Below are 14,447 nucleotides of genomic sequence, written 5' to 3' on the forward strand. Positions count from 1 at the left end.
GATGTCGGGTCCTTTGGCACTGGAGTTACAGCCAGGTGAGGTGTCATGTAGTTGCTGGGTATCAAACTCAGGTCCTCTGGAAAAGCAGCCAGTGCTCTTAACTGCTGAACCATCGCTCCCCGAAAAGTCACTTTTACATTTGACGAGGCTGAAACTCCTCTTCCAAGGTGAGGCACCCTCATGGCTAATGTGCTTGCCATCTAGGCCTCACAGAGCTGTGTCACAGGCTTCTAGTAGAGGGTCTGAAAAGAGGGCCGTTTTGTCCCCCAGAGGACATCTGAGTCATTCTGGGCTATCACAACCAACTCTTAGAGCAAAAATGTAATTGGCACCTTAGCAGGTGCTGTCCAAAGATGCTGCTTGCTAAGCATCCTACAGCAGATCAGACAGTCAGGAACTATGAACAACTACTTGACCCCAAATACCAAAGTGTATCTGAGTTGAGAAACTACACTCTGGAGCAGGGGTGTCCAGCCTTCCAAACTGTGGTAGAATGGTGTCATCTACAGTGTGCTCGGTGGAATTCAGCTATCCTGAGATGTACATGGCCTGTGATGCAGCCTGTGGGTCGCAGGCTGGACGTGCCTGCTCCCACAGGAGTGATCCCAGAGAAAAGGCAAGACAGGAGGTACACCTTATCATAACTCCTGCAATCACACTCATTTCTGCCACATTCTACACAGCAGAATACTGAGCCACCAAGTACAGTCCTCAGTAGAGGGGAGGGGAACTAAGCTCTGCCTCTCAACGGAAGGAGTGCCTTCATTAATCAGACTACAGATGGTCTCTAACTTTGGTTCTACTATTCCTTTAAGATAGAGAGACGGTGACAAGCATTCAGTACCAAGTACCTGGAATTCTGGTGGGCCCTTCCACAGGCTGCTGAGTAGTCAGATGCTCTCCCAATGCTGGGCGACAGTGTCCATCTAGTAAGCCCTGTGCCCACACTGCAGCATACTGTTGCTAAGGGGAGACACTGAGGTGGATAGGTGTTTTCGGAGCCTTGGGACTTACATTTTAACTTCCAGGATTTTTTGTTTCGTTTTGGGCAAACAAAACAACAAAAGCAAAACACAAATGCCGCTGAGGTGGTGGCACACGCCTCCAGTTCCAAAGTCAGCCTGGTGTCAGAGTGAGTTCCAGGACAGTCAAGGTTACACAGAGAGATCCTGTCTCAATACAACAAAATAAAATAAAACAAAACCAATGTAAGCCAAGGAACACCTTGACTTTTTTATTGATCTAGAAAATTCCACTTAGCAAATTTAAACATACACACTGCCATACAAAGAACAAACCAGTAATCAAAAGATGAGCTCTAGTTTGGGTTATGGAACTTCCCAACAGGTGATCCCAGACAAAGCTCTTACAAACCTGTTTCCAAATAATAAACCAGGGAGTCCCCAGCACTGCCTGACTCAAAATGCTAGGAAAAGGCTCAAATAAGGTTAAGTATGTGGGTGTGCTTCACAAACTATAAAAAGCTAGTAGTTTTAAAAAACTACCTTATTTTTAATCTTGTGTTTGTGTCTGTGTGTGGGCTTCTGCACGTGAGTGCCATTAGACTCCCTGGAGCCAGAATTTACAGGGTATGAGTTGTAAGCTTCCTCACACTGGTACTCGAGACAGAACTTGGATCCTTTGCAAGAACAGTATGCACTTTCCACAACTGAGCCATTTCTCCAGCCCCAGAAGGTAGTTTTAAATACTCCAAATTGAAATCAACACTCAACTATAAAGTAAGTTTGTACCTGCAGTTTCCAGCATGGGACTTTACAAGTAGTAAACCCTCAGATATTTAGTAGATATTTTTATATCTTTTTCTCTCAGATTGGAAGTTGACCATATCTCTAAAGAAACAGTAAAAAAGAGAAGATTATTAAAATATAATTGAGAGTCCTTGATCATTTGTTTCTATGGTTACCTAGAGTCTCACAAGTTAAAAGCGTACACGTATTCAATGACTCTTCGATGGAACCTGGGACCTACTGTAGTCAACAACATAGTATAGCCAGTCTGTAGAGACTGACTCAAAACCACCATCCATGTGCTTGTTTCTTCCTCCAGGCTGTGAGAACAGAAGCTGTGGTTTATCTTTATTTTTGGCATCTAGTCGTGACCTGAACATAAAACAAAAATAATAAACACATACCAAGAACAGATCACTCCTGACCTGAAGAATAGAGAAGCCCGGGAGTCAAAAAGACAGGTGTCTGTAGACAAACTGCTGCACACTGCAGCAGAACAGCACTCCGCTTCTTCTGACCAATCCCTGCCGCAGCTTCAGACAGAAAGCTTAACACTGATCCTTTCCTCCGTACACATCAGGGGAACAGCTCTCTGCTGCCTACAGATGCCCTGCTAACCAGGAAGATGGCTGACTATTCTGACATCTGTACAGTTAAAGTTCCACAAATGACTCTGAGCCGGTGAGACCCGCAGCTGGGCCAGGCTGGTCCTCTCCACATCTATTCACTCGCCTGCTGTCTGTCTGTTTGTTTCCTTTCATCCTCCCCACCGAGGAGTTTACTAAGCTCTCAAACTAATTCTCAAAACTTTTCTCCTCCATGAACGCATTCTAAATACTATAACCCACAAAGCCACCACTTCTGCGTATATGTCCACACCAAGTGTCTGTAGTCATTAGTCTTTATCTCTGACATACTGATAAACCTTGAACACTTTCTGACCACAGTAAATCTAAAACATAAATATAAATGTGTACACACATGTACACACACACACACACTGTGATGGTTAGTGTTGACAGGATCTAGACTCTTCTGGGAGACAGACCTCCCTGGGCATGACTGTCTTATCTTGGTGATATGAACTGAGCTGGGGACACCCACCCTGGCTGGGATAGATTGTGAGCAGATCAGCAGGGAAAGGAAGTTAAACTGCAGCATGAACTCCTGGCTGTTTCCTGACTGTGGGTGTCATGTGACCAGCTGCTTTAAGCTCCAGCCTCCATGATTTCCCCACCATAAAGGACTGTATCCTTGAACTGTGAGCCAAGATAAAACTTCTTCACCAAAGTAACAGGAAAAGAAACAAGACACACACATTTTTATTGATGTGTATATGTGTCTGTACATAGGTGTGTGTATAGGCAAGAGTAGGTGTTCTCAGAGGCAAGAAGAGTCAGATTCCCTGGATTTGTAGTGACAGCAGTTTTGAGTTTGCCTGATGTGGGTTTGGTCCTCTACAAGAGCAGTATACTTTCTAACCACCAAGATTCCTTTAAATACCAACTTCCTATCTATGTAAGGCTGAACCATACAGATATATGATGTGAATCCATGCCAAGAAAGTCATTGTTCCAAGAGCAACCTGAAAAAATGTGCAAAGGGAAGGTAGGGTGCTATGGAAACTTTTTAACATTTCAACAGACCTGGAATCCACAAGATTAGATCTTCTAGTGCTTTGAAATAGGGTTCTCATGTCATAGCCCAAGCTGACCTCAACCACCCAATCCTCCTGCCTCAGCCTCTTGAGTGCTGGGATTACTAGCCTCTACCACCACACCTAGCACAATAGAGGAGTCCAAAACAACACAGTTACTTCTTTTGTTTTGTTTTGTTTTCTGAAGACAGGGTTTCTCTGTGTAGTCCTGGCTGTCCTAGAACTAGCGTTGTAGACCATACTGATCTCAAACTCAGAGAGATTCATTCACCTGCCTCTGCCTCCCAGGTGCTGGGATTTAAGGTGTGCACCAGCAGCAGCAGCAGGCAAACTTGCTTTGCAGAGGACTGAACCTAGGGCTTTTGTGTCTGCTAGCCAAATAGTATTCTACCACTGAATTACATTTTCAGAAAGATATTCTTGAAATTCAAAAATCACATTATATGAACAAGCAGTGGACGAGATTGTAAGATAATGCATCCAAAAAGGATATACACAAAGAAAATACAATTTAAGAATGAGTCATGATGCAAAAAATAAAAGATAATAAACAGTAAAACTGCCTCCAAAGATGAAATAAGAAATACGGAAAACAGAATAGGACACTTTGAGGATATCTGAAAATGATCTAAAATGGGGGATCTGTGGGGACCTGAGTTCTAGCCTAGAACCCATGTAAAAGTGTTGGCATACTGCTGTGTATCTATAATCCCAATACTGGAGTAGAGACAGGAGAGGAGGATTCCTGGGGCTTACTGGTTAGCGGCCTAAAGTGAGCTCCAGGCCAATGAAAGAGACCCTGTCTCAGAGAAGGTAGACTATATCCCTTAGCCTCAACATGAACACACACACACACACACACAAAGATATAAAGAACAACATTAAACATTAAAAATTGCATATCCTAATACAGAATTTGTTACTGCCACACCAGAGCTCTTCAAGCACTACCACAGGTAATTCAGGAAAACACCAAAACAAAAGTCTAAATAAGAGGCGCTAAATCAAGACTAAAGCTAATTTTCCTCAGTTACTGCTGAGATCCACACGATTACTAAGAAATTCGCCCTTTGTTATTGTCTAATGTTTTAAACACTAAAATGTTAAGAATCTTCAAAATGCAGATAAAATAGTGGTGCATGCTTGTAATCCTGGCAGGAGAGGCAGGGCTGCTGTGCGTCTGAAGTCAGGCCAGTCTGCAGTGTGTTCCAGGTCAGCTAGGGCTATACATCTAGACTATGTTAGACAAACAAACCGGGGATGTGAACTGCTAGTACTTTTGTTTCTTTGTTTACTTGACAGTCTCTTGCTTTCCTAACATTTTTATTTTGATGGGATCTCACTATATAGCCCTAGCTGGCCTGAACATTGTATTTTTAGAACTTTGGTATCTACAGAAAGAAGACAGGAGAGACAGGGCCAGAAAATACCAGAGATGCTGTGGGAAAACACTACCTTTAGTTTGGACTTAATGTTAATGTCCTAAATAATTAGCTTTCCTTTCCAGAAACATTTACAAATCCTAAGTGGGTCACGACCAAAAGAAAACAAGTCATTCACATACATTGTTTCTTTACAACACTATACAGCTATTCTCATGGTCAATGACAGCATTCTAAGCCAGCTGTCCCAACCATCAAGCTTGGGACCTAGCCAGTGTCCCTGATGGTCCCTGGAATAAGGAAGGTCATGCTGAAGGAAGAAGGAAGCACTCCTCCCTGCTGACAGGTCAAAAGTCAAGTCAGCCTCTAGTTTTCACTCCAGACCAATTATCCTAAATATTTCAATTATGGGTGCTTGTTTCCCGAGACTGGCGCCCAAACATAAGGCAATGTCTGTAAGACAATTTTGGCTGTCACAATGGGAAACTACTATAAATCCTGAGATGAGGAGACAGCACTACTGTTAAACGACAATACCCTATCAGCCCCACCCAGAATGTCTGCAGACTGAGGAACCCTGTTATACTATGTCTGGGGATGTAAATGGATTTCGGGGATGCAAAGTAACAGACACATGCTCTTAATCTGTGACATTTCAACCTTTGGCCTAGCATCAGCATCAATTAACACTGAGACTGCTCATTTCTAAAGAGATCAGCCCACCATAAGGCACTTAGAACACTAACAGAAATCAGAAACCTATGCAAGCCAAACTGCAGCATCAAAGGAGGGGTGACAAAAGCTGGGGAGATGGCTCAGTTGGGAAAGTGATTACACTAGCAAGTATGAGGACCGAGTTTGATTCCCAGGACCCACATAAAAAAGAACAAACAAAAACCAGGGGGCTGGAGAGATGACTCGGTGGTTAAGGGCACTTAGCTGTAGCTGTTCTTCCAGTGGACGGGGTCCAATTCCCAGCACCCGTATGACATCTTACAACTGTCTGTAACTCCAACATCTGATACTCTCACATAGACATACATGAAGGCAAAACACCAATATACATTAAAAAAAAAAAAACGGTATGATGCTATGTGCCTGTAATCAGCTCCAGCATTTGAGATTGGGAGGTGGAAACAGGAAGGTCCCTAGGGAATCGCTGGCCTGCTAGTCTAACCAATCCATGAGCTCCAGATTCTTCGAGAGATACTTTAAAAAAATAAGGTAGAGAGTGACAAAGGACAATACCTGAGGTTAACCTCTGGCCTCCACACACGTATATGCATATGTGTAAGAATGTTTACACACACACAAAAATCACAGAATAACAGAAATATAATAATACAAAATTTCAACATCAATATTTCCCTGCAACCTAACACAAGCATTTTTAGGGAGGAGGGTTTTATTTTGCTTTTTTCCCCTTTTTACAGATGAGAAAGAGAACTAAAATCTTCATCAGCAACTGGTAAACTGGAGAGAAAACAAACAGAAACTATGTATTCCTAAGTCTAAGTTCAAGGAGGTTCAAGCTAGCAAAAGCACTAAATGAAAGGTTTAAGAGGGAGGGCAGAGGGAGAGAGTCAGCTTCCGAGGATACTATGAATAAGGAAATTATTTCTGGGAATTAAATTAGTCTGCTACCGGAATGAAGAAATACAAGATGAACTCAGCACTTGCACAAGTCAGACACCCCAAGCTGAGTGTCACAGAGAGAGTAGAGGCAGAATTGAGCACAAGACACTGCTCCGCGTGGACACAGCCAAGGGCCCAGGACCCAAACCAATTACTCTCACACCCTCTTCTGCTAAAACAGCCTCCCAGAGCCTTCACACATCAAAAGAGGTTTTGTTTTGTTTTCTGACCTCTTGTGGGCACATGCTGACGTCATCTGTTCCAGATCTGAATCACCAGATGGAAAGGCTTCTCTGACACAGATTTCCAATACATACCCTGGCACCAAGCTGTCCTAGATGTGACAAGCTACTAGAATGTCACTGAACTTGAGAGACAGAAGATTCTTTAGAGATATAAAGGGAGCTCTGAGGTGACAAGATTCACTGAACAGATGCAAAAAGAAAAGCTACAGAGACTTCCGAAGCAACCTGGGGCCCTTCCTGCTTTTCTGTGTCTAGGTCAGAGACTGACCTTACGTGTCTTCCACCTTGTTTTGAGACAGGCTTTCTCACTCAACCTGGAGCTCACCTGTTGGAGGAGGGTCATCTGTCTATGTGTTACTTTCATTGGTTAATAAAGAAACTGCCTTGGCCCTTTAATAGGACAGAAAATTGGGTGGGCGGAGTAGACAGAACAGAATTGTGGGAGAAAGAAAGCAGAGTCAGGCAGATGCCTCAGGCAGACGCCATAGCTATCCTCTCTGAGATGGACGCAGGCTAGAATCGTCCTGGTAATCCACCACCTCGTGGTGCTACACACATTAATAGAAATGGGTTAATCAAGATATGAGAGTTAGCCAAGAAGAGGCTAGAGCTAATGGGCCAAGCCAACTTGGCTAGGATAACTGGCCACCCTAGTGCTAGATCACGAGTATGTGCCGTGCCCAGAATCTAACTCAGGTCCTCATGCTTTCATGCAAGCACTTCCACCTCCCCAGTTCCCTTGCTTTGGCCTTACACACAATGCCCAGTACTAGCAAGTATACGACAGCAAAGGGGCAGCTGCTGTTGTTTTAGGTATGAGTGTGCTGTATGCTGACTGCAAGCTTGGAGACACAACCACCACACTTTGGGGACAGACCTGCAGCAGGGCACACAAACAACTTCCTCCATGTCACAAACACAGTGGCAAGGCCTACAAGGGAAACGAGGAAATCTGTAAGCACATCCTTCAGCGCAACAGGAGCAAACATGCTCAGGGGCTGCAGCCGGTCAGACAGCAGGTCTAGACACAAGAAACGCTTGTTCTAATACCTTTCTGTTTTGTTGCCATGGGAATCTGTGTTTGCAGGAACTTACTTTCTGCAACCAGACGGGAGAGCAGTGAAGGGGGAGAGATTCCAAGAATCAAGAAAGGAGCTCAATGAAGGCAGCCCAGACAGGACAGAAAGCAGTTACAAGTATCTGGAGATGCAGATCTGTCCCATCTATTCAAGTTAACAGCCCTTGGAGCCTCATAGCCAAAAACATCAGTGCCAGGTAACATGAGGAGGGAAAGGCAGAGGAATGGAAAACAGACACAAAGCCAAAGAGCAAAATAAACGGGATCTTAAATACTCAGATACCCTAAGGAAGATTAAAAACAACTTTAAGCCAAAGACGTTAGAAAACGCTCAGCCCTCCAGCAGTTCACCTTCCTTTCTCAGCTGAACCCAACAGCTAATCTCTGTGCTCCCTTCCTTTTGGCAACAAAACCCTGAAAAAGCTGAAGCCAACCCATGTCATTTAAAGAGCTGGAATGGAGTACCCTGAATCTCTGGCACTCTGGGACTGGTGGAACGAAAGCTTCAGGCATAGGTCAGAGCTTTGCAAGGATTCCTCTCTCTTGTGCTATCCTGAACCACAAACAGTACCTGTGTCAGTTAAGGAACAGAAAGAACTATGGGGCGAAATCCCTCTTCTGTCTCATCTCAGCATAAAAGTTGGTCCTTACAAGGGCAAACACAACCTTACAGGAGCCCCACCAGCTGCAAAGTCCTTCTCCTCCTGATTGCTGCCAGATGCATCAGCTCTAGCTGTGCTGATCACACAGCACAGGTCTTTGTCTTGTTAATCCCCCTCGCCCCACCATGCCCAGCACCTCAGCTGAGGTCTTTCCTGTCACTTACACACACACACACACACACACACACACACACACACACCCTCTGGCTTATAAGTGCAACGGAGGATGGCGAACAGTGGAGGCTTGCGTGGCATGTGCGAGGACCAAAGTTCCTCAGCACTGGGAAGAAGAGGAAAAAAGAAGAGGAGGAGGAGGAGAAGCGAAGCCACTCTGCGCCTTACTTGCGGGCCTCACATTCCCAATGACACTAACACCATAAACGTGGCTTGTTTATTTCTCCACTGTCAGCAAGCACAGCTTCAGACAGGCGAGCGTTTTGTACGTTGCTATCATCCCACATTCTGTAGCTGAAGAACAAGCCCCACAATGAAGTAAGAAGTAAGTAACCATGTCCCTGGAGACACCAATGAACCTACAACCCTGTACCTTTTGGCACGTCACCACAATCTATCCATTTCCCCAAGGCCAAAACTTAGGGATTGCCACGCTCACCTATACCACTTTTATCTCACCAGCAGCCTGGGATGGGAGCATGCTCAGAACCCTCAAACAACCTGTAAAGTGTATTTCACAGAACACTACCTTTTCTTCCCTGTAATAAATTCTTAAAGGCTTGTCCACTGGAAAACTGGTTAATCCTCACTACAAATGTAGCTTATAAAGCAATTTGCAAAGATCAATCTTCTAAAACTGAAATTAAAAAAAAATCAAGCTTCAGCCGGGCAGTGGTGGCGCACGCCTTTAATCCCAGCACTCGGGAGGCAGAGGCAGGCGGATCTCTGTGAGTTCGAGGCCAGCCTGGTCTACAAGAGCTAGTTCCAGAACAGGATCTAAAAAAGCTGCAGATAAACCCTGTCTCGAAAAACCAAAAAAAGAAAAAAAAAATCAAGCTTAAAGAAAGTTCTGGTCTTGTTTCCTTAAAAAAAAAACTGTACACAATATGCACATCCATGACAAGCCTGAGCAGAAACCCGTCAGGACCATTATACTGAAATGCACTGATATCGCAGCAACCAGACCCCTTTGAATAGGACAAATTTCACAAAGAATAAAAATCTGATGTATTTTCAAAGGCCTAGCAAGGTTTATTTCATTTTCATATACTATACTTATATTATACAACACCAACATGGCTGGTCTTAACTTTCCATAGGTACACACTGATAAATTCCAATGAATGTTAGTCATAAATCCAGAAGTCACCTATCAGAACTACCTAGTTCTTGGGGAGGGGGAGATTCATCTGGGCATTAACTTCACTTTTTTAATTTATCAATTCTGAGGGAGTACATGACTTAAGTGGGTTGTCATTTACCCACAGCGACCCTGAAGAGTCCTCTGTCCTGTAATCACAACTCTATCTCAAAAGACTACACAAGAGGCGCTGTCCCCATACAACCAGCAGGCACACTGATGAGAAAAGACATTACTCAAGTGCTGGAACCCCAGACCCCAAACCAAAGCTGCTCTGGCAAACGTGTCTCCTTTAAATAAGCCCAGCTCATCCACAAAACTAGGTTTAAAATGCCAGCCTGAAGGTTGGGGTGAAGCTCAGTGGATAACGTGTTTAGCATGCACAAAGGGAGAAGAGAGAAGTAAAACCAGCCTCGTGGAGCTAGAAAAGGAGCTTGATAATGCTTGAATTGAAAATGATCGACGGACTACAGAATCTAATAAAATGCCAGCTAATACCAAAGTGCAAAGTGACTAAATCCAAAGAATTCTTCTACATTTGAGTCCTAAGTCCTAGGGTTCAGCACAATTCACAGCATTGTCCCCAGAAGGCAAAGGCAACACAGATCCTCTCTGAGGCTGAATTAAAGAGAAATCAAAAGCAAAAGCAAAATCAAAAGTGGCAGATCTGAGAGGCCTTGGGTCCAGTGGTAAGCTATGAATGGGAAACGGAATTCAATAGAACAGAACTATCGGCTGAACACTTAAACCAGTCTTTCTCCACTCCTCACACAAACCCTTGCCAGTGACTGGGGCCAGAAAGATGGCTCAGTGGTGACGGGCACTGGCTGTCAGAGGACCTGGGTTTTGTTCCCAAGACCAACATGATGGCTCATGACCATCTGTAACTCCAGTTTCAGAGGATAGGAAGCCCTCTTCTGGCCTTTGAAGGCACCAAACACACTGTGGTATACAGATATACATTCAGACAATACACATAAATCTAAACACACACATACACCCTCTTGCCAGTAACCATGGGCGGTTTTGTCTGTTTATGGTTTTCTCCAGATGGCTTCATTTTCACTCTGAGGCCAAGCTGGCCTCAAACTTGTGGCTGCAAGTTAATAAATATATTTAAATGTTTCTTATTAAGACTGGTAACATACAGGGAAGTATTCTACTTTTAGTTACAAAGACAGTAAGTAGAAGGAAGATATGTCAGCTAAAAGCATCTTGGTGGCCCACTCCTGTGGTACCTGCAGTAGAGAGCCTCAGCAAAAAGGATCAAGAGTTCAAGGCCAGCAGTCTTGAAGGAAGGCAGGGAGGGAAGGAAGAAAAGGGACAAGCGCTTTATTGGAAAAGGAAGTAAAAAGCACAGACTCCTCACAGGTCAAGAGAGTCATCTTTTCATACCTAACACGGAGGTTTTGTTTTTTACCTTGGTTTGTTAAAATAAATGGTGAATGGCTAGTAACAGTTTTTTAAAAGCCGTATTTATTTTTGTTATATTTACTGGAATCTTGTCCTGTATAGTGCATTAAGTTGCTGGTTTCTTAAAAGAACTTACTGACGCACGCCTTTAATCCCAGCACTCGGGAGGCAGAGGCAGGCGGATCTCTGTGAGTTCGAGACCAGCCTGGTCTACAAGAGCTAGTTCCAGGACAGGCTCCAAAGCCACAGAGAAACCCTGTCTCGAAAAACCAAAAAAAAAAAAAAAAAAAAAAAAAAAAAACTTACCATCTTCCACTACTTCACTACTTTTTGTCATGTTTGCTGATTACAGACTGTCACCCTGCCTGCTACACAGTAAGCAACCCATAGAAAGTAGCCATTGCAGCACCAGCCCATGACGGAATGAACTGTCTTCTCTCGTCTGTCTCAAGGACCCAGCCACTACTTGGTGGAATGCAATAGACACTGAAGAGTACATGGCTACAGATGATCCAGAAGAAATTCTCAATTCTCACGCGCAATGCATGGTGCCCAAGTCAGCCATGCAAGGGGGCTGGAAAGACCCCCTTCCCCAGAGGGAAGGGACTGAAGTTCCTGTTTGTATTTCCTTAAATTCCCCACAGAGATTGTCCCCTGTGTCCCAAACCACAAAATCAATGCTTTGCAACAATGTGGTCTGAAGCAATTTTGCTTCATTTCCCCCTACAGACAATGAACAAAGTTCCTTAAAACTTGAAGACTTGGTTTAGTTCCCTTTTACTCTTTTTAAAAGAAAGATATCTGTACAGCTGTATCAACTCTCAAATTTCTAGTCTGACTGCCATGATCTTTGACTCAGTTGGTTACTACACAGCTTATACTTGTTTTGTTTTTTTTTTGTTCACTACATAGTGCAAGTTAAATTAAAAATAAGCGTGAACGTAAAAAAATAGTTACACATCAAAATGTACCATGTCCCATTCAAAGATTCCTTTTTCCAGTTTAATAAGCCATACAAAAAAGGCTGTGACATTATAGGTCTACCCTCACCGACACGAGACACCGTCACCAGCTGCACTGCCTTCTCACTTCTCAAGGCTTCGGTCCTAACCCCCTCAATTACCTGCATTCAAATGGACTTCCTTATTTCCAACACCAAACTGTCTCAGAGGATGAGATGGAGAAAAGGAACACGAGCCCCAAGTGTTCCTTTAAGTGGGTTAAAAAAGAAATTCAAGAAGCTAGGCACAGTGGCACACATCTTTAATCCCAGCACTCGTGAAGCAGAAGCAAGCAGATCTCTGTGACCCCAACGCCAGCCTGTCTACAGAGTGAGTTCCAGACAGCCAGAGACACACAGAGAAACCCTGTCTTGAAAAACCAAAAAAAGAAATTCAAAAAGGTGTTTTCAGTCGCACTTAAAAAGCTGCTAACAGAAATCATAACTCTGGCTCTTGAGGACCCAGATTCAATTCCCAGCACCCACGGAGCTGTGTCTGTAACCCCAGTTCTGGGGACCTACAGCACCAGGCACTCATGTGCACATATATGTGCATGCAAGCAAAATATTCATACACCAGGCACTCATGTGCACATATATGTGCATGCAAGCAAAATATTCATACACCAAGCACTCGTGCACATATATGTGCATGCAAGCAAAATATTCATACACATAAACATTTTTTAAAAAAATCTTCAAAAACCCCCACAACTTCGAACTTGAAAATGGTACTTGCTCCATCGATAGGTTATAGGTCACATCTTAACTCTGTAGAAACTGCCTCTTTGAAAAGACATGCAAGGAACTGAAGAGTGGTTGTCACTGAAGGAAGAGAAAGTAGGGCTGGGGAACTGTGGCATACCTTTTGAACTTTATACATAATGAATTGCTTTGTGTTGCTGGGGATGGAATGCAGGGCCTCCCATAGGCAAGGCCAGGGCTGTACCAAGAGTTACATCACTGGTCCCGCATCAACTACTTTTAAGAAGCTGTTAGCTAAAAGTCCTTTCAAATTGTGAGGCTGTGCTCAATTCTGTCTCATAGACAAGACCAGCACTGGAGGAAGTGGCGAGGACTTTAATGGCACTTCACTACTGAACGTCACTGCAAACCTGCTCTTCTGCCAGGGCAGCAGTGTCCATGGGAAACCCTGCAGGTTTACCCACCCAGATGGCCTACAGTGGAGCTATTCTGTTGAATCACTCCCTGAGCATTCAAATGGAAACAAAAGCCTGATACTGTAATAATTAGGAATGAAAAATAAAGGTATGCTAATGAGCTAATATTAGAAAAATAATGAATATAACAATCCAATCGCAAATACACGAGAAATGTGTATTACTGCCATTTTATTAAAATGCAAACTGCCACACCGTAAACAGGGAGAAAGGCGTCAAGGTTGGTACCATCTGCAACATAACTTATGCAGCTCGTACCAGCAAATGTAATACGATCTGTTGCTGGACACGATTGCACAATCTCAATTACCCAGAAGATTCTACCAAACAGGAAATTCATGGTGTGACTTTAAGTAACACAGGACTCATACTTAGAGATTAACACATCCAGAAGCCTGGAATTTGTTCCAAAACAAAACAAACCAATTCCCCAGACTCTTTGGAAAGCAGGAATGCAGATAAATTACTAAAAGACAGAAAGAGCTCATCTGCTGACCCCGACGCTTACTTTCAGAATGGGAGTTCTAATCAGATACCAAGTCTAAAAGATACTGTAGGAATGAAAGTTCCTAAGACATTTCTGTAGTGGAAATTGTATGGTATGGATTTAATTTTAAACCCATTCCCAGAGCCTTGCAGGGTGGTAAAAGACTTTATGCTAAGCGCCTGCAGAGGAGAGATGTCTCCTGAGTTTCAGGCCAAGACAGTGAGGTTCAGGACAGCCAGGGAGATACATAGTTTCAAGCGAACAATAAAATACCAAAAATCACGGTGTGGCTTAAAATTGAAAAACATCGTTTCCTTTGCTATACACGTTCCAGTTCTCACGAAAACCACTATGTACCTCGGTCCTTAAAAGCTGATAAAGCTCCCCTGTAAATCTTCGAAGGGGCTTTAAAAAAAAAAAGGCAAGCATCCCCAGGTCTTGTTCCAATTAAAAACCTCCGAGCCCTAGTCCTACTTTTCTGATTCTGAGAAGAAAGCCCAACAGGTCAGAATCCCTCTGGCTCCGCACTGAAAAACTGTTTTGTCAAACAATACTGAAATGAGCAGTGGTATGTGACTAGGCGGCGAGCAGTAGCGTCCTTGCAGGCGCTGCCACCCTCCCTCCCCCGAAAAGGAAATAAAGCT

General features: G+C 43.7%; 1 protein-coding gene across 4 annotated transcripts in view; it reads right to left on the reverse strand.

The window, feature by feature from the left end:
- Nucleotides 1-14,447, reverse strand: part of Mapk14 (mitogen-activated protein kinase 14) — a 60,785-nt gene that overhangs the window by 45,468 nt on the left and 870 nt on the right. The window lies entirely within an intron of this gene.

This window comes from Arvicola amphibius, chromosome 9 (assembly GCF_903992535.2).
Source record: "Arvicola amphibius chromosome 9, mArvAmp1.2, whole genome shotgun sequence".
Lineage (NCBI taxonomy): Eukaryota > Metazoa > Chordata > Mammalia > Rodentia > Cricetidae > Arvicola > Arvicola amphibius.